This window comes from Agelaius tricolor, unplaced genomic scaffold, assembly GCF_023055355.1.
Source record: "Agelaius tricolor isolate 1412-34295 unplaced genomic scaffold, bAgeTri1.0.p SCAF_44, whole genome shotgun sequence".
NCBI lineage: Eukaryota > Metazoa > Chordata > Aves > Passeriformes > Icteridae > Agelaius > Agelaius tricolor.
Window position 1 is genome coordinate 806,752 of NW_027269304.1, and position 24,156 is coordinate 830,907.

Here is a 24,156-nt window from a genome sequence, read left to right on the forward strand (position 1 = left end):
CCACAAAATTTCTATGGATACACTGAATTAATTCTTTAAGAAGTTCTTCTCAATTTTTTTGCCCCATTTTGCCCATTTTAACTTAAAATTTTGGTAAATGTCTTGATCTCTGCTGCAGTTGACATCCTCACACCCATTTTAAAAACTTTATTTAGAACGCCAATTGAGAGGAAATTAATGGGATGGATGTCCTTCCTTCTCTTATCTTCTCCTCAAAGGTAGGTGATAAGGCAGCGTCCTCCTTGCTCCTTATCTGCCGAAGTTCTCCCAGCCCTGTTGCCAGCACACATGAGAAGGGCAAGGTCCTACGACCCACTCCTAGAGGCAGGGCGGGTTCCTGACAGGCTTCCTGAATGTCAGGGGTCATCCCTGTTCGGGTGCCAGATGTTGCAATCCAATCCAGCCCCAGATAGCTTTGGACCAGCAGCAACTATGCCAGGAATCCGATTAGGCAGCTTTGGGGAGAGAGACACATGTCCAGACTAGTGGCGCAGGAACTGAGCACCAATAACTGGAAAATAAGAAACTGGAAGGCGAACAAACTACATGGGAGCACACCAGAAGAAACTAGCGGAAGCCTGGGGTCTAGGGTAAGGCAGAGGTACATATAGGTTAGGGTCAAGGCGGGATCTGAGGGCGAGGTCCAACAGGAAAAGATATGAAAAACAACAAAAGATATGAAAACAGGGGTACACTGACCAATCAAGGGTAATGAGGTAACTGGGAACAAATCAAACTAGGAAAAGCAGAGAACTTTCTAGCACAAATTTGCTGACTTATCAGCACCACAAAACCAACACACATGTGCCTAAACACCCTTGAACAAAGGGCATGAGTCAGCACTCCAAAAGCCCCAGCACTGACCCAAACGCCCCTGACAGGCACGGGAGGTTTCTCCCCTGCTGTTGGTTTGGCTGTGGAACGTCCAGCTCTACTTAGCAATTGGTTTTGCTGTGTTTAACATAATTGTGTCAATATTGTTTCAAAAAGAGCAGCCTGGACTTGTACTTGGATGGTGCAGTAAAAAGTTCCAGTTAAGGTCACTATATCTGACTGCAATGGTTACTGTAATCAGTTGAAATAAATAATTTATAACTAAAGGTGGCATAGAGAGCAGTAATGGACAAATGCATCCTTACAAATAGAGTCTGTAAATCTGCTTGTAGATAAGGCCAGACACTTGGATATAAGGAAACAATGAGAGAACCCATTACATTTGCAAACTTTATTAGCTGGATATAGACTGCTGCTCAGTTAAGGTTGTGCTAAAGTGCTGACCTTTGGGAAGAGGAACTAAGACTTACAGTTTATGAGTATCAAGTTTTGCACCAGGGTAGAATTAAAATTTCATGGAGGGGGGTCTGTCCTAAGAATGGGTATGTAGTAGATGGATTGGGAAGTCTGTACCTTCCAAATACCACAACCAGTGGAGGAAAAAATAGGGTGTAATGTTGCAAGGAAATTAAGGTAATAGAGGCATTTCTATTGATTTAATAACCTGACCATAACAAGAGTTTGCCAGCCTTGGTCCTATGGGACAGGGTGGTATCCATGCTGAGTGACACCTGTATGATCTTGCAGACATAAACCACCCTGCCTGCCCCAGGCTGCTGCTGGCACAGTTGGCAGCAGCACAGCACCCACAGGGAGCGTCCTGGTCCGTGCTGCTTCCTTGGTCTCCTCATGATCCGGGCACGGTGGGATCGAGGGCCACCTCCAGGGGCTGGAGGGCTGTGACCCAAAGAAACAGAGCCCGGATCAGCCCCCGTGTCTGCAGAGCTGCCCGCAGCCCTCGCTCCGCACTCGGCTGCAGATCGGAGCCGGCTTCTCCTCAGCCCGGCCCCTCGGTTCGGTGCGGCCATCCCCAGGCACGGAGCTCCGTCAGCTCCCGCAGCTCCGCCAGCAGCTCCGCCAGCCCTGCCCGCAGCCGCCCCAGTCCTGCCCGCAGCTGCCCCAGTCCTGCCCGCAGCAGCAGCAGCAGCGTTAGCAGCGCTAGCCCGGGCGCGGCGCTGGCCAAGGTGCCCGCCGAGCCCGGCTGTGAGGGCAGGAGGGGCGGGAGGGGCCCGAGGCCCTGCCCGGGGCGTCCCCTGGGCTTGGGGGACGGAGCCCGGCTGCCCAAGAGGGACCCCGGGAACGGCCTCACCAGCGAACCCGAGCCTCTCGCACGGGCCCGGGGGTCCTGCTGATAGTGGGGACCTGGGAAAATGTTAAAATGGACTCTGAAATGTTAGGCTTTTACCCGCCTAAGCAGTATGATAAATGATATAATTGTTAGATGTGATGATTGTTTAGTAACTAAATATAATTATTGTATAATCATAAGAAGAATCATGAGAAACTATGTTAGAAATTTAAGGGGGAACCATGAGAAGCCATGCTTGACTGACATCTATGTATACAATAGAACAATATAAGTTTAATAATTAACATATAATTAACATAAAAGTTATATAACGATAGACTATAAAAACATGTTCATCTCGAATGTATGGTCGGAGTCAGATTTGAGTTGAATACTCCTGACACCCAGAGCTCTTAATAAAAGCACCGACAGATGATCATTTTCGTGGTTATATGTTTCCGAACGCTAACACTGCAGGTACCCGAGGCTCTGTTCAGCCCGGCTCCCGTCCCTCGGCAGCCCAGAGAGCTCAGGGGCACGGGCCCGTCCCAGAGCCCGCAGCCGGCCAGGGCGGGCCCTGCGGCCGGAGCTCCCCTGCCCCCGCTGGCCAGAGGCCTCCCCCGGCTCGGTGGGACAGGGCAGAGGGGCTCCGGACAGGGCAGAGGGGCTCCGGACAGGGCAGAGGGGCTCCGGACCCTTCGGGGGTTGTGCTGTCGAGGGCAGGACCGAGGGCGCGGCTCTGCGCTGCAGCAGAGCCGGAGGGAAGGGGCAGCCCCGGCCCAGCCTGGCCCTGGGGCTCATCCCCGCCGATCCCCCGCGGGATCCCTCCTGGAGCTCCGGCTCCTTCCACCCGAGGAGCTCTGCAGCAGCCGGGAGCGCTTCCCCGGAGACCTGCGGCACAGTAGAAGGTGGGAGGCGGCAACAGAGCCCAGGGAAGGAGAGCTCGGGGCTGTGCTCTGGGGTGATCCCGCCCTTACGGATCCGGCTGGGATGTGCTCCCACCCAAGTGTCTGGGGCACTCTTGGGGACAGGGACTGAGGATCAAAGCCGTGACCTCCCACACCGGTGGGGACAGCTGGGAAGCCTCGGAGACACCGGCGTTCAGCCTCTGCGGCCGGGGCTGCTGCCAGGCCCTGCTGGAGCAGGCAGGGCAGGTGCTGGAAATGGCCGTGCCGGCTTCTCTGGCCCTGCTCGATCTGCAGGGACCCTTCCCTCGGGCTGGGCTGTGCTTTCACAAAAATACAAGCATCTCCAGGGCTTTCTGCAACTCTCATTTAGTCTCTGGCATTTAAACATGTTTTGGGATGGAAAGATGTGCTGGTTTGAAAGTGAGCCAGCAGGAGAAATGAACCTCACTGTGCTACTTTAAGAATGATTTCAGGTCAGAGTTACAATTTGCTGGAGAGATTACTATAAATGCAATGATACAGAGAAAACTGGCTTAGACCCACAAAGTCAGACTACAGCCTGGCATGCTGTTGGTCAGTGCGATGGTCGCAGTCCTAGTTCAAGTGATGGTGGCATTCTTGTTCAAAGTGGTGGTCCTGTGGAAGGTCAATATCCCTTGAGGGAGTGGTGGTGTTCTCCCAAGTCCAAAAATTATATATGGTTAGGTTTGTGTGGGAATGCTCAGTACCTCCCCCAGGGCAGTGAGAGTTTCGCATTGGAATGACAAAATACTGTGAGTCATGGGATATTTTGGGAATCCTTGGTCTAAGTCACTGCAGCTGCCCATTCTGCAGGTGCTGTTGCCTGGAATCAGAAACAATACTGAAATAGTAATATAAAAAGCAATTTTTAAATGAAAGCTTTCAAGGTGGACAGAATACAGGAATGCACATGTGTAGTATAGGATTTCTACAATTTTAAAATAATTAGTGCATGTAGCTCGTACACCCTCAGCAGCAACCCACCCTTGGGTCTGTATCCATTTTTTAAGAGTATTTTGAACCTTCAGAGTCTTTCCAGTTTATACATAGAGATTTTTTTCTTTGCTTTTCTGGGTTTTAAACTGGATTGTAACACCCTTGCCGTGGTCTGATTGTCCGAGGGGTTTTTGGAGAGCAGCAGGAGCAGCCCAGAGCCTGGTGTCAGAGGCTCTCCTGACCCCAGCAGTGCCTGGAGGAATCTCCCCAGAGACACAGCCCTTGGATGCCCGGCAGCAGAGCCTTTCTCTGTGCATGTGCTGTTACTGTGCAGCCCCTCTGCTGCTTTTCCACTCGACGTTAAGTTAAATCACACTTATAGCGCACACTTCAGAAATAAAACTACACAGTGTTGAGGCGTTCGTATTTCAAAATTAAGTCAGTCCCTCATGTGGAGCAACTGAGAGAGGACAAAGTCCTCAAAGCAAAAAAAAAAACCCAAAAAACAAAAAAAACAAAAAACAAAACCCAAACTATTTGTGGTGATGAGTCAGTTGAGCCAGATTCACCTCACTCCCTGCAGAAAAGAGCAAACTCAGCCATTGTTAAAAAAAAAAAAAAAAAATCACAGCTTTTTATACCCTTTCCAGCCAGAGGCGGTCCCTGTCCCCATTCCCATTGGATGTACTCAGGAACTTCCCCCCTCTTCCCACCTCCTACCCTTCTGTCCCCTCCCCTCTCACCCTTTTTTGGGCATGTTTTCCACTCTCCTCTCCTAGATCCCAGCAGCACTTAACGAGTGCGATGAGCAGATCAAGCAAACCACGTCTAAACCACAGGTAACGACAATTACAAAACAGAATTAACAGAATTAATTAAAATAACTTTTCCTTCTTTGACTCCATAATCTTTTTAGGCTGAAGCAAATTGTTATTTGTTATTTGTCCTTCCCACTCACAACCACCAACACCTTTCAGGCCTCTGTACCTGGCAGAGGTACCTTTCTACCTTTCTACTGCAGTTCTTGGACCATCAGCTAAAATACTCCCAAAATATCTGAATTAAATTGGTGCATGTATATACAAGTATAGCTATATACTTATACAAAACGAAAAAAAAATCCAAAAAAAAAATGGATGTGACTACCTGTCCTGAAAAAAACCCCCAACCCTAAAAATGTCTGTTTTCACCACAAGGGGTGTCTCTGGAACTGTAAAGTAATAGCAAAGTGCTACAGTTCTGATCTAAAGAAGGACCAAAGGGAGGAACATGAGATTTCAATGGTTTTTCCAGTCCTTTTTATATTTCTCTTGTACATTGCTATTATTTTACCATCCAAGCTATCCACCAGTCTCCTTAATTTCCTTATTACCCAGTTAAAGGGAACAGTTCAATTTTTTATGCTTTCTAATGTATATTTTTTAAATTTTCTCTATTTGGAAGAGAGGCTGTACTTTTACTGGAGATCTGCTAAACACCATATTGTGTACTCCTTACAATTCAGAGCATTCAGAATTAGATTGTCATTTTACTGTATTTTCATTCAGATTCTCCCTGTTGCATAAGAAAATAAATCTTTCTGGTTTTTATGTTTTCCATTTCCCAAGATTCCAGGTGCAGCTTCTTACTCTAAATACTCTAAATGCTAGCTCATACCATGAAATTTCAGGGATGTTTTTTATGGAAACATGGAATTATTATTTAGCAATTCTGTAGTTGAAAAATATTGTTACCTTCAAGGAAGTTCTATTTGATTGTAAGAATTAGTATCCTTGTCTTGCTGTATTTTAATTGACAGTCACCTTTCAAATGCAGTGTGGTCATAAACATATTTTGTCTGTATTGCTCCATGTTTCATCAGAAACTGAATTTGCAGCATTAATAAAAAGAGTGGGTTTTGATTCACTCTATTTATGATCTATTTATGTCACATTCTGTGCATATAGCCTCATAAATAGTCTTTTATTGTTGCTCAGCCCAAAGGCAATTGGGTTCTTGATACTCTGAGGTGGTAAAGGAGTGGAAGCATCAAACTAGTAGTAAAATCAGCATCAAACTAGTAGTAAAATCAGGACTTAAATGGGTTCTCAGATCCAAAAGATTGATCTTCTTTGGCCTTTGACCCATGCAAGAAAAAACCTATTTATGTCAGGCTAACCTAATGCAGTTTAGTGCAAAGCAGATACTAAACTAAAAATGAAAAATGATCTCTCAGATATTTTTTAAAATTCCTTTTAGTTCAAGCTAAATGGGGTTGATGGATTTATGATTATTTTTCAGTAATACCTTCAGTAACATCCCTTTCAAACACTGAAGAAGCAAAGCTCAGAACTGGTAGAGAACAGGACTAATTGATCTAAACCAAATCCTATTTTATCAAAGTCTTGGGACAGAAAAAAAAAAAAAAAAGAGAAAATTATTCTACATCTAGCCCACATTGCAAAAACCTGATCCAGGTTAAGAGCAGATAAGCATCATTTACCTGTCAGTTCAGTTTTCTGGACTACCAACTGTGCAAGTGTAATTTTAGTAGTCATAAAATAAGATTGGATAACTTCTGTGTTTTGTCTTCATAGGCAAGACACACAACTAATATCTGAAGTACCTTTTGAAAACATAGAGCATTGTGCATAGAGCATCCCAGTTCTATGTAACTTTCATTAAAAGTTGAAAGTCTAAAACTGAAACTCTGAAAAGAAAATGTAATTCTTAGTTTCAAAGTCATACTTTATTTCTGATTCACACATATTAATTATTCAATTGTCTTTGCACCTTTAAAATGCAGAACGTGTTGTATAATGAAACAAAATGTATTTGCTTCATTAGTTTAACTGGTTAAATTCCTTTTTCTTCCAAGAAAATGCTGGAAAAAAATTGGTTATTGAATCTAGAAAAGAGAAAGCTGTAGAAGGAATAGTATTGAAGAGTGCTGACTAGATTTAAACCATAAGAAGAGAGAAGGGTAATTTTTTTCCCAATTTCCCATTGAAAAATAATGCAAGGTGTAAGTTCAAGAAGCAAAACACAAGCCAAGTGTAGGGAGAAGAAAAATCTTAGATTACTTGTTGGCATGAAGATTTAGCAGAGAAAATACAATATTTTCCAGAGTTTGTAGCTCAGGAAACTTGAGGTTTTTCAAGAGCTTAGCCACGTGTCAACACTGCCTCAAACAGTTGAATGAACACTTCTGTTTTTCCACGTTTCGGTTAAGGAAAGTGGTGACAGCAATGCAAGACCAGGTGAAAGGGAAGTTTTGTGGGGAGCTGGGCTATCTCAGTGTAAACTTCATGGGTGCACAGCAGGTCTTATTTCCACATAGATGAAATAATTTAGCTCGGCCGTGACGGGGTTCTCCAGGACGGAATTGCAGTGCCTTGTCCTGTAACGACTGAGAAGGCTCCGTGCAGCACCTGCTCCTCCCCTTCCTTCCTGGCAGCAAAACTTGCCTTTGGAAAACACCTGCGGGACACAGGCAGGCTCACTGGATGGTGTGGGCAGGGAATGCAAATGGTGTTTCTGCCCAAAGTGTGCTTTCAAGGTGTTTGGCACAGATTTCTGGTCCGGTTTTTGGCAGCGCCGCCCCGGAATGGGACATAACGCTCGGAGCGTTTGGGTTGGAAACAGCCAGGGAAATTCTGTTTATAAATAATTGGGCAGACCTGTTTGAGTGTTTTGGTTTAAAGGGCCCCAGATTTATCCAAGGCATGGAAAGGCAGGAATGGCTGCTGGCCTCATTTTACTCTCAAAAGCTAGGGGCAGATGATAGGGCTGTTTCAGCTTTTATCACATGTCATGACTGAGTGGAGATGACACATAATCAATGGTGATTTTTAGATTAATGAGCTGTATTGTTTTACCTTTATACACAGAGATTAACAATTAATCTTATTAATAAAATGTTCTGGAAGATAATGCAGTTTAGGAAGCACATCCTCAGGTTTTTCATCAAGAAAATTATGATTATCTGTTTGTTTTCTGCTTTGTTTTGTAATTATGCTCAGTAACACTGACAATTCCTGAAAATACCATTGCTTATTGGTGTGAAAAAGTATAATATCTTCAATTCAATTAAGAATTTGGCTACCAATATGTATCAGCCATGGAAATGTTTGTCTTCTGCTTGTAACTACATAACTTTTCTCTCTTCATAAATTCCCGGTGTGTCACTACTGTATTATAGGATACTGGTGGTCGCATAACAGTTTTTTTGGTTTTTTTTCTATTTTTGCTATACTTTAAAATGGCAGGGGTGAGGAAAAAATCATGGACAGCTGAGACTTGCTCAGGAAAGACCTCAAAAGCAATGGTTTCCAAAGGGGCTTAAATGTCACATTACATTGTTCACCTCCTGAAGCAAAGACATTCCAAATCATCCACACTCTTTTAAAAAACATTTCTGCTAAATGTTGTACCTTATGTGGGTGTCACCCATCACTGAGGGGACACAGTGATTCCTGGCATAGTGGTGACTGTGAGATCACAGTGACAATTAAATCCTTGTTCCCTTTAGCAGGATATAATAATTACTATAGCATGTAATTATTGTTATTAAAATGGTACAGGACCTCTGCAAGCAAGGGTAATGTGAAGCTGAGACTATTTTATCACATAAGTTTTTCCTCGTACCAGGTTGAACACCTCATGAGAGCACAACTGATTTTTGCTTTCTGCTTGTTTCCTTCCTTCACCTTGTAAACTGAATAATTCAGGTTTGGAAAGGCAGGGTTTCCCTGCTGCTCCTGGGAAGGAAGCATCTTCCCATCTTTTTCCACTTTTGTAGAACTTCCTCTGACTAACCAACTGGATGTGTTGGGTTTTCAGGTCTATGGGAAGGTTAAAGATCAGCAAGGAAGTCTAAGAAGGGTCAAGATTTTGCAGGCAGTTGGAGGATGGAAAACAGGTGATATAACCAGAATATTAAGGTTTGGTTTGGTTTTTTTCCTCTTCCCTATTAATCTATCTAGAAACAAGTTTGGAGCTGACTTTAATCTGAGTTTGCTTAAAATACATATATCTTTCTATTGACAGAGAGCAGCCTTGAAAAACTCTCAACAGGAACAGGAGGAGAAGGTTCAGAGTAAAACCTACTGAAGTATATTCTCCATTGTCTTTGCATGATCTTCATTCCTATGGATTTGAGGCTACCAGATCCAGATTAATTACCATGAAGGAAAGAGAGAACCATCACACAAGCTGGCTTGATTGCTGTTGATGTCTGAAACAAGGAGGTTTCCTTCAAGAGAGGAGGGTGCTTTCCAATGTATGACCTATGGGAATCCAAAAATCCCCTTGTCCTGGCTCTCATTTATTCTCATTTTAACATTTCTCAGTGTTGCACACCATATTTTATTCATTTTGGCTAGATGTGATGATGGGCTTGGAGAGCATTGTTTATTTTAATTAGGTCTTAGCACGGCTCATCCACATCAGTAGGCTGCAAAATTAAAAATGTTTGTTTTGTTTGTTTTCTGTGAGCTTGGAGCAACCTAATTAAAAACTGTAAAATGCTCAGATTCGTAGGACAGAGTGGAAAGACTTTGTTTCTTTAATTTCATTTACTATGTGATTCGTTATCTAAATCTAACCAAATAAGATTTCTCAGGGCCGTGCTGTATTTTTAACTATTCATAAAAATTGCCAAATGCTGACACTCTGTTGTCTGCTTGCTCCTTGCTGTCTCTGCATGGGGCTGGGAATGGCTTTGCAATGCCAAGTCTTGTGCAGGTATGTCAGGAAGGAAGTTTGCAGAGTGGCATTCAGGTGTCTCATTTGAAGCTGAAAATAATGTCATGGAAGTTTTGTCAGTATATGGTTGATTTCTTGAGTTTTTCACTCATATGTGCACCTTGGTAGGAATAGTGTGTATAATATGTATTTTTTTCAAAAAAAATTCCTGGTTTCTTGCTCAAATATTGGCTGTCACAATAGACTTCTATGTGCAATCTAGAATAAACTTACTTAGTTTCTTTCTCTTCTCCAAAATCTCTCTGCTGAAGTGGGCTGTATTGATTTAATTTTTCTTTAAATCTACTCTACTTTACAATTTTTTTGTTTGTTTTCAAACTAAAAGTATTCTGACCTGCATACCCTCCTTTCACTTGCCTTTGTGTTTGGCTTTTTTTTCAAAAATATTGTATTTTTGGGGAATATTGTAATTGAAGGTTAATTACCTTTCATCCAGTTCTTCACCCAGTGCACCATTTACCTGCTCATCCCACTTACATTTCTGGCAAGAAGTGAGGACAACATTTTGTGGCTCTGTAACTCATGAAGAACGCACATCTTCAGCAATATTTGCTATATTGGTGTTTGCCAGCAATCACCTTTCCTGCATTCAAGATATAAGTACTTTTGAGAAAAAAAAAGAATGTTCAAAGTACAGTGATTTCTTCCTCATCACTCTAAGAATAATTAATCTTCCAGCTTTTATTTTGACTCAGGAAGTGCATTATATTCTATAGCATTACACTCTTTGTCAGGTCCTTATTCTCTATCTCATAGCTGGTTTTAAAAATGCCTTAATATGGAATTAATATGGGTAAAGTCATCACAGAGCTCTACAAGACAGGCTCTAAACCAGGGATGCCTTTTTTTTATTGTATTTCCAAGAGCATTTCTTCCCTTCCCCCCCTGCTCTGGTAGCCTAGCATATGGGATCACAAATACAGCAAGTGAAAAAAGTGGCTGAAACTGATGGGACCTATGGCACCACTTCCATCGGCCACAGATTTGTTTCTTGTGATTTCCTCATTATTACCATTTTTTAAAGTGGTAAAGAGTGGAACTCCTCCCTTTACATATGGAGGTGTTTTCTCCCATGGCTGTGCTCTCTTAACTCACCTTAATGTGTGAATTAAATCCTCATTTCAAGAAGGAGGCAGATCCCTTGGTGCTTCCCAGTGACATTCATTTTAAAGCCACTCCCTTGGTTTGAAAAGAATGCTAAGGAAGGCAGGAACTTCCCTTGAAATGGAAAATGTCAACCCCCTCCCTCAGAATTACAATTTTGAAATTAAGGGGCTCTCAGGCAAAGAGGCGGGAGTAGGAATAACAGTTCTTTACTAGGAAAAATAAAAATAAAAATAAAAATAAAAATGCAGTAATACACAACACCCCTGCCAGAGTCAGAGCAGGCCCTGTCCCCCTGTGTGTCAGGGGGTGGCACAGCCCCATCCCATGGGGGCTCAGCCCTCCTGCAGTGCCAGCTGTGGCTCTGCTGGAGCAGGGATCCTGCACAAGGGGGGAGTTTTCCTCTGCAGCTCCAGGGCTGCTGCAGATGGGCCTGGGCTCCCTCTGGCCATGCAGGGCAGCAGAAGCTGCTCCTCTGGCAATGCACTGGGCAAAGGCTGCTGGGCTGTCCCAAACCTCAGATTGTACCCAGGTAGGAATGCTTGGCTCCTCCCCTGGGCAATGCAGCATCTCCCCATGGGATGATGGAATTGGATCAGCCCTGCAGGGACACTCAGTGGCCATGGACAGGAGATAATTAATAATGAATGGCCATGAACAGCAGAGATCTCCTGGAGGGAGGACTGGTGGTGGAAGAGATAAAGAAAAAACTGCCCCATGAACAGCAGAGAACTGCCCCAGCTCTGACAGATGGGAATAGAACACTCACCCCCTGCCACATCTTGCATTTCCACCCTAAGACAGCCACCAGCTGTGCAGTGCCAACCTATTTTCTCAGCTGTTTGTTTTTTTTTTTCCCCCCTGCACTAGCAAAGCAGGCTTTCCATTCAGAAATGGAAAGATGCCATGGACACTGCCTAGACCTTCACCAAACAAAAGGAAACGGGATCCTTATTAGGTTTGGAGTTTCCTTCTCAGAAGGATAGATATGTTTAGTTACAGACCATTTTGCTAAATCTCTTTTCAGTAATAATCTTACAATACTTGCTTGGCCCACTTTTTTTTTTTTTTTTAATTTTTTTTAATGCTCCAACAGCAGAAATGCTCTTTATCCCTCACCATCATGGCAAATGCTGGCAAAAATCAAATGCTGGGAAAAAATGGAAATATTTTTGATGTGTGAAATTTTATCAAGTTGAATGTATAGTAACAAACATATATAATTTAAGTGTCAAATTTCTCAAATATGGGGCTACTTAAAGATTTCAGTTACTCCTACTGCTGGCATTAGCCAAACCCAAACCTCAGCTATCTGTGTAACTGAGATAGTCACATTCTAACCAACTTGAAAATACATGATTTTAAGGGAGTTGGAATTAAGTCACTGGACAGCATAAATTCCTTTCCTGAAGTGCCTGCCCAGATCTCTAGTGACGAAATTTGAGCACATGATAAATTCATTCCAAAAACCATTCAATTGCAAGAGTTGCTTGAAAAAGTAAATTACGGAAAAGAAAGTAGGAAAAAAGGAAAGAGGAAAGAAAAAAAGAAAAAAAAGAGGGAAGGGAAGGGAAGGGAAGGGAAGGGAAGGGAAGGGAAGGGAAGGGAAGGGAAGGGGAGGGAAAGGGAAAGGAAAAAGGAAATGAAGCTATTTTTTAATATAGTTTTTGTCTTCATCACCCACTCCATGTCGTACCACTAGATGCCACTGTGCCCTAAGGAAGAAAATGAACCAGCGCTTCGCAGCCTGCTTTAAATCCAGAGCGTAAACAGTTTCAGAAAGCCAGTGTTGATTCAAACACTGCAATTTCTTTAAGTGTCTTTGCGACCAGACACAGCCAGCCTGCTGATGTGCACGATGCCCTGAAGCAGGGAGTTCAGTTCGAGAGGGTTCAAACACTTTGAGGTGTGTCCCAGCCGTTTTGCAGAGCTGGTGCTGAGAGCTGACAGAGTTTTCAGACAAGGGAGAATCTTCCCCAGCACAGCAGGAGCATCCCCTGGCAGCATCCCTGCTCCCTGCGGGATGGAAACTGCTGCTTCCTCACTCTTCCTCTCTCACAAAAAGAGTGGGGTTACAGGTGCTGAGGTTCCATTTTCCTGGAGCAACATAAAGGAATCGACACTGGGATGCTTGGGAGGAGAAAAACTATCTTCCAGGAGGAGGAGTGCTGCTTTTGTGGCTGAATTCATAATCATGAAATTACAGTGCATAACTGCAAAATGGATATTGTCCTTTTTTTTTTCCTCCCCAACTTCTTAAAATATCTGGTTTTTGCATTTTCTTAGTGTCCTGGTCCTACAGGAGAAAATATTTTGTCCAGTAACACAGAACAGCCATAATTTTATCTCAAAAGTCACCTATCATTTTACTCTGTAGAAGAGAACGTGCCCATTAAATTCACTGGTGTTTCAATGAGGTTTAGAGACACAGTAATAACTTCCCACCAATACCTGTGTCTTAAAACCTTTCTCCAGTTCTGTTTTAAAGAAATTCCTATTAATAAAAACCCAAACCCCCCAAAAATTCTCCAAATCCCCCCGAAAAAACCAGCACCAAACTCCAACTTCTCCCATAATTTTGATATGGGATTTTTTTTTTTAATATGCAATTTTCTGAGAGAAAAAAAAATGGAAAATTAGATATTTGAGCGGGGAGTAAAATACTCCCTCCAGTGAGGTAAACCCTTCTGTTCCCACAGTGAGACACAGCTCTGTCAGAAACGATGGCAGAAGAATTCAGAAGAGGAGGTGGGTTACATGGTTTCTTCCACCTTTCTTCCCGTGTTTCTATCAGTGCCACAGCTGTCCCTGAGCTGGTCTGCATTTTTTTTGTTGTTGTTTTTGTTTTTGTTTATTTTTTTAACCTCAATACAGCTGTATGAATATGTAATATATTTTGGAACACACTTACTTTACACCCTACAGAATGAAAAAAAAAAAAAAAAGGAAAAAAACCTCATTGGTATTAGAACATCTTTTACTTTCAGAGACATTTCCTCAAAGGTGGGTGGGTGTATTTCTCCCCCTGTCTGGCTGCTGGAACATTTTGATGCAGGCTTCTCTGATCTTTTTATCACATCCAGTTGGCGCTGAGCTGAATTCCAATTATACATGGCATTTTTTTTCTCCTCCAAGTCTTCCTGACTCTTTGAGCAGCCTGCATGACAAGGCAATCGGTAAAGCCCTGAAATACTGAGAGGGTTCTATCATAAACCATAGGTAGGCTAAATCTGAGTTTCACCAGTGTGGGTGTGCAGGCTTTCCCCCATATCACCAATGGTAAAAAAATATTAAAGATTGAGAAGGGAAGGAAAGGAAAAAGGAAAATACCACAAAAACACCTACTTTTGTGCCTTCTTATGCAAACCAAGCAATGAACATTTTCCATATTCTTGTCATTAATCTGTCATGAATTTTTTAGCCTACTGAAGGTGTCTTTCTCTGTGCATTCATGTCTTGCTCTGGTTTGGTGGGGCTCTGCCTTCATTCAAGTTGCTGATATTTTTCTTCTGTCATGGAAAAACAAAAAATCTCACTACTGAAATTCCCTTGTTGTCCTTACGAGGGAAGCTTCACGGATGTCCTTAGGAACCACATGCACACACTCTCCTAAAGAAAAGTTTTGAAATAAGAGCGCTCTGTACGAACGAAAAGCTTATTGCATGTTGGGATTCCACAAAATAAAACAAAACAAAACAAAAAAACCCCCCAAAACAGCAACAACAACAACAACAACAAAACAAACAAACAAACAAAAAACACCCCCCAAAAAATACCCAAAACCAAAACAACTGATAAAAATGGGAAGATCCTGCAGTGAGATGAAATCTGTACCTGGGTGCTTCAACACCCTGCACACATTTTTCTCCTGTCCTTTGCTAGCTCCTCTGTCAATTTGTAGTGAAGTGCTTCTGTGTCAAGACATTGTAATGAAATTTAAACCTGTGACCCTGGTGCTTTTCAGCCACAGACTGCTCACCCTGTTCCTAAGCCAAAAATGCTTTTTTTGTGCTTATTTTTTTTCCCATTTAATGAAGTTAAAGATGCAAATAACATCCCAGAGGTTGACATGTTATGAGAAATAAAACCCAAACCCCACATTTCCAAACTTGGTATGTCCAGAACTAAATAAATACAGTGTGAGCTGAGGTGTTGTATTTGCATTGCCCTTCCTTCTCACAATGTCTAGCCCAATTTTAAAGTCTGTTGAGTTTCTGAAAATATTGTAGACTATTTTAGGTGGTCCTTGGAAAGAACCTGTGTGTGCTGAACAGAGCTGCTGTGTAACATTTTAGAATTTTATTAGTTGTAACTACAGAATCAAATCACCACAAAGTCTCAACCTCCCCCATATACTAAGGGGAAAAAAAAGAAAAAAGCTGCACAAAGTATGATTATGTTTATAAAAAACATTTCCCATGCACCTAGTGGGGCAATGAACTAAAGAAACCATTATTTACTGAAATAATTCAATTCTAAACACTGGCCTAAAAAAAAAAAATAAAAAAGAGACAAAATCCAGCAATATGTTAAATTCATCTTCAAGTATTAAATTAAATTGGCTTTGTATTTCAGGTGATTTTTTTGGTGTTTGATGGTATTTAACACATTTGCTAATATTTTTTGCTAATTTTTATTTGTTAATATTTTTTGCTAATCTTTTTCCTGCAGATTCAGCTGGGCTATTAGCCCAATATATTGACCAACTAATTAGCACTTTTAGTCCAAACATGGAAAACTTGTAATGAAAGCTCTTGGAGCTTGATTAATTATTTTGGGTGTGGATTTGTTTGCTTTGGGTAAATTCAGTTGCAATAAATTATCTTAGGACAACACAAAATGAGTCAGTGGCATGGGTAAATACAGTGATATTATTACAGAAGCAGGTATAGATAATGACAGAATATAAAATAGTAGTAATAGAATCTAATAATAGAATGTACACATTAATACGTGGATTGAAGATGGGAGATCAGGAACTTCTGCTCTCCTAAACCAAAATCATGATGGGGACACTTAATGTGATAGTAAAGAAATTAACAACACTGTTTCACACAGGAAACAGTGGACCTGTGACAAAACATCACAGGTCCACAAAATTGCTTCAGAATATTTAGCAAAGTTTTTTTTTTTTTTTTCTCTTGAGATGGATTTAGTGGCAGTCATGTTATGTACTTTGCCAGTGTTGGAGCCAGTGTTTCATAGAGGTCAGGAGGAATTCTTCTGTGATTCGCAGATTGTTCCCATTTTCATGAAAACAGTCACTTTTGGAGACACAACACCAGACTAGATTGTCTTGGGTTTGATCCAAGTGGGAAATCCCAATATTTCCCATTAGGCATGCAGCTGAAATGCTGAACAAATGCCTTGTCACATCACTGGAGAAGGGAATAGAGAAATGAGATTTACAGGGTGGGGACTATGCACAGAAATAAAGGAACTAAAATGTCCTACAGCCTGCCTGCTGCAGCAGTTTAATTTAAGAAAGCAGCTTTTACTCAAGCAGGGTAGCAGCCAGATTTATAGGTGGTATGAACTATTCTCAGCCAAGATTAGAAACACATTCAAAGTTCATGGGGACAATCCCCTACAGCTTTTTCTCATGCAAAAGTGCAACTGACTTGAAAAAGAGCGTTTTGGCAGGGAAAATAACTTTTGTTCAGAGTCTGTGTTTAGCAATAAAGAAGAAATAGCTTTAGGCAGATCATATGGCAAGGAAAAAAGCCCCCGAACCAAATGTGTTACAATGCTAAAGAATAGTCTTAAAATATACAATACCTCAATTAATACCCAGAAGTTACATAAGAACTTTCTTGAAAAAGTACAGAAAAGCAAATAATAGTAGGAATCTTGGGGCAAGTAGATTTCTGGTGCTATGAATTCTTCAACAGCTGAGTGATCCAGATGGTGATTCTCAAGTTTTGGGTTTTGTTATCAGTCCAGCTCCATACATGATAAAAGAAACCAACTTTATGTCTCTCTACTGACCTCTGCCCTGAATATATTATATTTTTTGGCTGTTTTGCATGGGAATGAATGAAATTTAATTCTCACAATGATTAAGATGTGTTTTGAGTGTTCAGAAGTCACAATTAGATTTGAAAGGGTGCTTTAATTTAATGGCTTTTGTGTAATGCTTTAAAATAATGGCTTTTAATGTACCTACAGGTGGAGTTTCAGAGTCAGGGACATCTAAAATGGTCACATAGCACCAGAAGAAGTGAAAGAGAAAAGGTGAAGGACTCTTGTAGATTGGCAATAGGTAAATTATTTTTCATTTTGCGCACATCCACCCACCCCAATTTCTGGCAACAGCATGGAATTGGGAACTGGCTTTAGAAACAGTCTCAACAAACCTTAATAACTGTAAACTGTAATCTGAAAAACTTCTGTTCTGCTCTTCTGTGTCCCATTTTGCCATTGTGTGTAGGATTCCATTAGCAGATAAGAGGATATATTTGAGTCCAGCAACAACAATACCTGGAGTCTTGCATTCTGAGTCAAATTGTGTGCTGCAAAAAGGTAATGTGGTCATTTGTGTGTCTCTTTTTTTTTTTTTTTTTCTTGTTTGTCCTTTTTTTTTTTGGTTGAAAACCCCTCTTTGTTAGCATTTTAGCTTTTTGCTTCCCTTTCAGTTCATTTTCTTCCTTCATAAGTACATTCTGGCTTTGCTTCTCTTCTTCCAAGCTATTGTCCTGGCTCCTTGTGATAAGGCTGGTATCAACCTCACCACGTCTTCAAGAGCCTCCCAGGAGAGGAGGTGGTGTTTGTCAGAGCAAAACTCAAATCCTGCAGATGACTGGGCCTCCTGGTGCCTTGCTGAGTTGAAAACAGCGCCATTTATCCTTTCACCCTTTGATAGTCACTTCCTCTTTTTCTTTGCTAATGCGTTAAAACGGATGGAATTATCGGGAACTGTGCAGGAAAAGGGGGCTGCGTGGCAATTTATTTTTATGTAAATATGCGTGCATAGACACGCAAACACACGCTGCCTCCTTTGTTTGTAGTGCCAGGCTGAGCCTGCGAGCAGAAGGCATATCTCAAGTGTTTCCCAAACCCCATGGCTGCGTTGTTCCTGAGCAGCATGTTTCATTTAATTAAGACACAAATGATGCTGTGCCGAAGCTGTTATGACTGCTGCATATATCACAATTAAATAAAGCCCACAGAAGCAAGGACTGCAAAGTCACATTTCCAGGCAGAGTCATATATTCCTTTATCTGTGGACAGTTTACTGTTCACAGATGTGCCAGCACACAGGGTGCTCCTCAGGCAAAGTTCCTGCACATTCCTGCCTCGTTTTCCTCCCAAAATGCCAAATATATCTGACCCCAGCTTCCCCCCAGATTCAATGTGTTTTGCTAGGTGGACACAAATGACACGTGGCATAAAGTGCCCAGTTGGGACAGTCTGGAAAATGAGAGAGAAAAAGAGAGACACAAACACAAAACCTTGTTGAAGTTGAGAGAACAAATAAATCAGTGTGAGGAAGTGCCTTTGGACAAGCCACTGAGCGTGGTGCTGCAGCAGCCTGGTGTGTTACCATCTGGGAGAGTTCAAACAGGCTGTAAATCCCAGGCCCTCCAGGCTGTGGGAAGCTGGCTTGGAGGATTCCTTGTTTTCTTTCTTGGGAGGTAAAGTAGAGACTGGCTAGCTGATGCTGGAAGCATTCCCTGCTGGCTGATCAACATCAGACAGAAGAATTTTCTTAACCTCCAGCCAAAGATAAGGGCAGATGGTTTACAAGGGAGGGAAAGAGTTTGCTGAAATAAAGGACAGGGCTGACAGAAAAAAATCATGCTAGTTAGAGAGGACAATGCCCAAGGGCAGAAGGACAAGGATTTTAATCTTTTTAATTGTGTTACACTGAGCACTGAAAGTCCTCAGACCAGATTTCGGAGGAACTTCATCATTTCAGTGAGATGGGCACACTGAAAACCTTCCTGTAGGTTCTGCTCTGCCCAAAAGTTCCAACTGAGCCATTCCATGAGAGACCTGGGCATAAAAGTGAAAGGAGTGGGGAACTGTGACGGTGTTCACAGGGGTCCCAGGGTGAGGGAAGAGACGAGGATCTGACTCCATGTTTCAGGAGGCTTGATTTATTATTTTATTGTATATATTACATTAAAACTATACTAAAAGAATAGAAGAAAAGATTTCATCAGAAGGCTGGCTGAGAATAGAATAGCAAGGAATGATAACAAAAGCTTGTGGCTCGGACAGAGAGTCTGAGCCAGCTGGGCTGTGATTGGCCATTAATTAGAAACAACCACATGAGACCAATCCCAGATGCACCTGTTGCATCCCACAGCAGCAGATAACCATTGTTCACATTTTGTTCCTGAGCCCTCTCAGCTTCTCAGGAGGAAAAATCCTAAGGAAAGGATTTTCCATAAAAGATGTCTGTGACAGGGAACCTTGGGCAGTCTTGAAGGGTGTTCAGGGTGATTGTCCCTGGTGGCTGAAAAGGCAGTGTAGATCCATGCTGGTGGGTTCAGGTGGGAGCTGCCTAGGGACACCTGGCAGAAAGTACCAAGCGTAGGAATGTACCTAAACTCCTACAAACCTTTAATTTCATTCCCTTTTCAGAGGCCAGAATAGAGCACCATTTGGCACTAGGACACTGAGTACACTGGGGTGTCCTTTTTGGGGTAACTAGAGACCAGTGGAGCTGGAGAGCTCTCATACAGCTGCTCCCCCCATATTTGGAACTGGGGGATGCTGGCTGGGGGCTTTCTGTTCTAGAGCCAGTGAAAGCCCCGTCCTCCAGAGGTAGCCTTAACCACCAGGAAGGCTTGTGCAAGGCTTTCCTTCCTTGTGACATTTGGCCATTGCCTGCATTCCATTCAGGAACTGAGGAGCCCTCAAGCTGGGAACAAGCATGAGACCACGAGTAAGGCATGGTATGAGCATCCCTGTCAGGCTGGGGCTCTGGTCTGCATACCAGGGTTTGGATGCTCTTCCGAATGTGCTGATAGCCTTGGAGAGTGGGTAGGCAGCTACTGAAATGAGGAAGAGCCAGAGCACACGTGGAAATCTAACCTTGGCTGTAGGAAATGCTGCTATTCAAAATTCACTCTGTTCTCGCAGGCAGCTGTCAGGCCTGGTAGTGATTGGCAAAAGGAACCTCTGAATTGTGTTTGGATTTGGACTTGGATGCCAAAAACCATTAAAAGGTCTCCTTTTGTTCTACATCCCATTCAATCTGTGTTTTCTGAATTCACTTAATTTCTGTATCTTGTAACTCATCTTAAGTCCTTCCAGTTCCCATCAGAAATCAGCACCTGGAGTCTGAGGCTGTTGTAATCCTGATACTGTGACCCAGCCCTCATTTTCTGTCCTCTGTCAGCTCCAACTTTGCGCTGGGATAGGAAAATTAACCTCACATGTAGATAAAAGTTTCTGGAAAGTCAGTGTCTGGTTTCTCCCTTGGCTGTCAAATCTTCTAGGAATGTAGAAGATCTGTTAAAGATGAAACGCTTTTCTCCACAGGAGGGAAAATCAAGCAGTGCAGTGTGAGGCAGAGTCCTTCCCAATCCACCAGAGATCCTCACCCAGGTCCAGCTTTCATTTGAGTGCTTTTTTCTACCCACTCATTTCCCACTGTGTGAGCTGCACATCAGGAGGATCTGAGGAAAAGCAGAGGGACCAGGAGGGGCTCAGACAGGGAGTGATGAAGCTGCCTGTGTGTGACAGCTTTATGCAACCGGGCATTAGTCACTCTGGGACCAGAAACACCAGTACAGCACCAGCAGACAACTGGCTGTGGTCCAAAGGACCAATAAAGGGGAGCATGTGAACAGAAAGAAAACGTTTTCTGTGACTTCCAGATTTGCAGCAGATTTTTCTGTGCTCTTGTGTTAAACTGACAGCACCTCAATGGAACTTATTGGGAAGGACATGACACCCAGTGAAGTACCAACAATGCAAAAAGAGAATGTGATGAGCCACAGTGGCACTGGCTGTTTCAGGAAAAGGATTTTTCTGAGGGGCTTGGGCTGCTCTCAGGGAAGCACTGAAATAAAATCAGATTTTAAGTAAACATCCCAGCGTCGCCCACTCTGTTTACACAGCACTGTAGAGGACAGCACACTGCTGACCCAGTGCTGTGTTTTTGCTTCTGTGTTTTTATCAATGGTTTTCAGATAAAACCAGCTCGTGGAAGTCAAATAAAAGCTCTGAGTAGCTCTGGCACGGGCAGTCGAGTGAGGGTGGTTTGTTGTGAGCAGCTTAATTTAGTGCTATTACAGAAATGATGTTTTCAGCCACAACAACAGAACAGAGCTGTAATCTCATTAGGAAAAAGAGGGAGTGCTGTCCTGACCATTGCACTGAGGGCTTTTGCAGTCCAGGCTGACTGGTAAGATCAAATCACCTGAACAATGTCCAACACCATCCACAAGAGTTTAAGTAGTTAATCTGAGATGTGGGTAGGATTTTTGTGCTAGCCTAAAATTGAGATCACAGAATCCCAGAATGGTTGGAAGGGACCACACTGGGTCATCTGGTCCAGCCTCACGGTCCAAGCAAGGTCATCCCAGAGCACATGGCACTGGACTGTGTCCAGATTGAATATTCCCAGGGAGGGAGATCCTCAGAACTCCTGCTTATGTTATAGACACAGCTAAATCCAGCAAAGATTTCTGTTTGCCTGATCCTGACAGGCCTTTAAACACATAATGCTTAACTTCTGGGTGCACCTTGCTGAATTTCTCTCATGACAGCACTGAGCAGTTCCCTTTTAAAGTGCCTCCAGGATCCACACATTAGGCATTGCTGCACCTGAGGCTGTGGGGGATGGTTTGTGGCTGGCATCTGTGAAATCCTGGTAGCTTTTATTCATCACAAACAAAACTGGCTACTCTGCCTCAGGTCATTGCTCAGCAGGTCTAACCCTTACTAAGCACGCTGAATTTCTTCTCTCGGTGAGACAGATGGAGGATTCTCTTGTAAATTTAATCAGGCAGGGATTTTGGAGGCCAGACATCCCAGACATGTCCACCAAACCAAAACAACAGAGCAGCAGCCACTGACAGGCAGGGAGTGGAAATATCTTGTTAAAAACCACAGCACTGGCAGGGTGTAAATCCAGGTTCTGTTCTCCCAGTTGCAGATGATCCTGGGAGCAGGAGCTGGTGCTTGGACCAGAGAGCCAGAAACCATCCTTGCCTGCATGGACTTGAAGTTCTGGGTTGTTTTGCTGCCCTGTGCTTCCCAAAGGGCGCTGTGGGATTTCCTTCAGTACCATCAGCTCTAGGCATAAGAGTGCCTGCTTCCTCAAGCTGAAACAAATGATCTCTCTGTGCTGAGAGAATGAGGAGGAAATTGAGTTAGAGAGGCAGGCAGCAGAGCAGAAAGGGTGCACACAGATCAAACCAGCACAGCTGCAGCTGACTCGTGGCTGTGCCCAGGCTGCTCCCTGCCCAAACCTCTCCTGGGGTCTGCAGGATTCCAGGACAAGTGTGGCTTTGATACAGAAATATGCTGGGGCTCTGGGGAAACTCCCTGACTCAGAAATGTGACGCGGGATGTGGAAGTTGTGCCCCAGTGTCACATTCATCCTCGGAGGCCGAGCTCCCACCCTGTCTCAGCTCCAGGGAAAGCTGATTTATCCCAGCTCCTGTGTCCCACCTGAGAGCCCCTTGTCCTGAGTCAGCTTCCTTTGTGCCTTTTGTAGCACTGCTCTAAGTGCAGGTGAGATAGTGAACATATCCTGGGCCCGTTTGCTGCCCTAATCACTGGTAATCAATTTAAATCAGGGTGGGACTCTTGGGGCTTGGACTTTGTTGGTCCTAGCTGGTCCCTTCCAATCCAGAATATTCTGTGGTTATTTGGGAGTAGTTTAAGAACTCCCTCCTCTCATAAAATAACTGCTTTATTGCATGTTCTGATAATAGGGGAATTAAAGTAAGTGAATGCCTATTTTACCCTGCTATCAACGTTCATAAAGCTTGTTATGGGAAAAAAGAGAACACACCACAGACATAAAGCCAATAATTATTATTATTAATAATAAAAATAACGTATTTTTTGTCTTAATAGTAATTCTAAAAGATTTTCATGAGCCTAGGTTAAATCATTACAGAAAAAGAAAGGAAAACAAAGGATATTATTGTGTAAAAATCTCAGTTACGCAAAACAGAGGTACTGCTTCAATATGGATGAGCTTTATTTTTCCTCCTTGCCATTCTGATTATTTTGATTCACCTTGGGAGAGCAATTTTTTTACATTTTCCAGCATTCAGCCTCTGCCATGCCTCATACCCACCCCACGACTTCCCCTCTGTCACCACTGCTCTCCCTCCATGCCTGCACTGCTCTGCACCACTCCATGCAGTCAAAAATCCTCACACTGCACTGGAGTTAATCAATACCTGATTCTCCACCAAATAACTCCCTCTTACTGCCACCTTGCCCAGAAACTGTGGTTACACTGCACAAAGACTGGCAAGAGTAAGACAGATTGGCCACAGCTAACTGGCCACTGGAAAAAAAAAATCACTGTTAGGGCTAAAACAAGTTAAAACAAAGCTCCAGGCAGGTCAAGATGAAGTGGAACAAGGGAAATGTTGATGTGGCTCAGTTGTGTGGCCTCCCAAGAGCAGAACAAAGTCTGGTGGCTACTGCTGTTGACAGCAACACTCCATTTCCTGGCCTGCAGGTCTGCAATAAATATAATTTCAGAAAGGGGCAGCGCTGTCTATAGGAGAGGCTAAGTTTTCAGAAGGTTCTGAAGCTTATAATAAATCTTTTAATGTTAGGGCTTTTTTCCCTCATTGCAAGCTGCAAGGGTTGTCTGTTAACACAGCTGGTAAATAATTCCATTTTTCATTATTAACTTGGAAGTATTTATAGCCTGTGATCATGTATCTCATGTGGATGTGCTCTGTTTATACAGTAAATAAATTTAAAGCCCTTAATCTCTGCTCAGACAATTTGTTTGTGTCATTTTTCTTTCCCTTGTTTCGTATAATTCGGGTGTTTGTTGTGAAAAGCACATAACTGCCATCATTTTTGGTTTTGCTTCTTCCAACAGCTTTATGACCTCAGGAATATTTATAATTTAGCTGCTTGCTAAGAGGAAACCCCTGATATGAGCAGATTGGCAGCAGCCTTTTCACTGCCCCTGCATTCAGGTAATAACCTCGCTGTATCTTTCCTTTCTGCTGCACTGACACCTCCGTGCACCGGGATCTGATGCCCATTTCAATTACTCCTCCTCCCCATAATGTGCTGCTCTGTTTCAGCATCATTTCCACTGCGCCCCCGTGTCCTTCCTCATTGCTCTCCCTGCTTCACAAGGCGGGAGCTGGCAGCCTG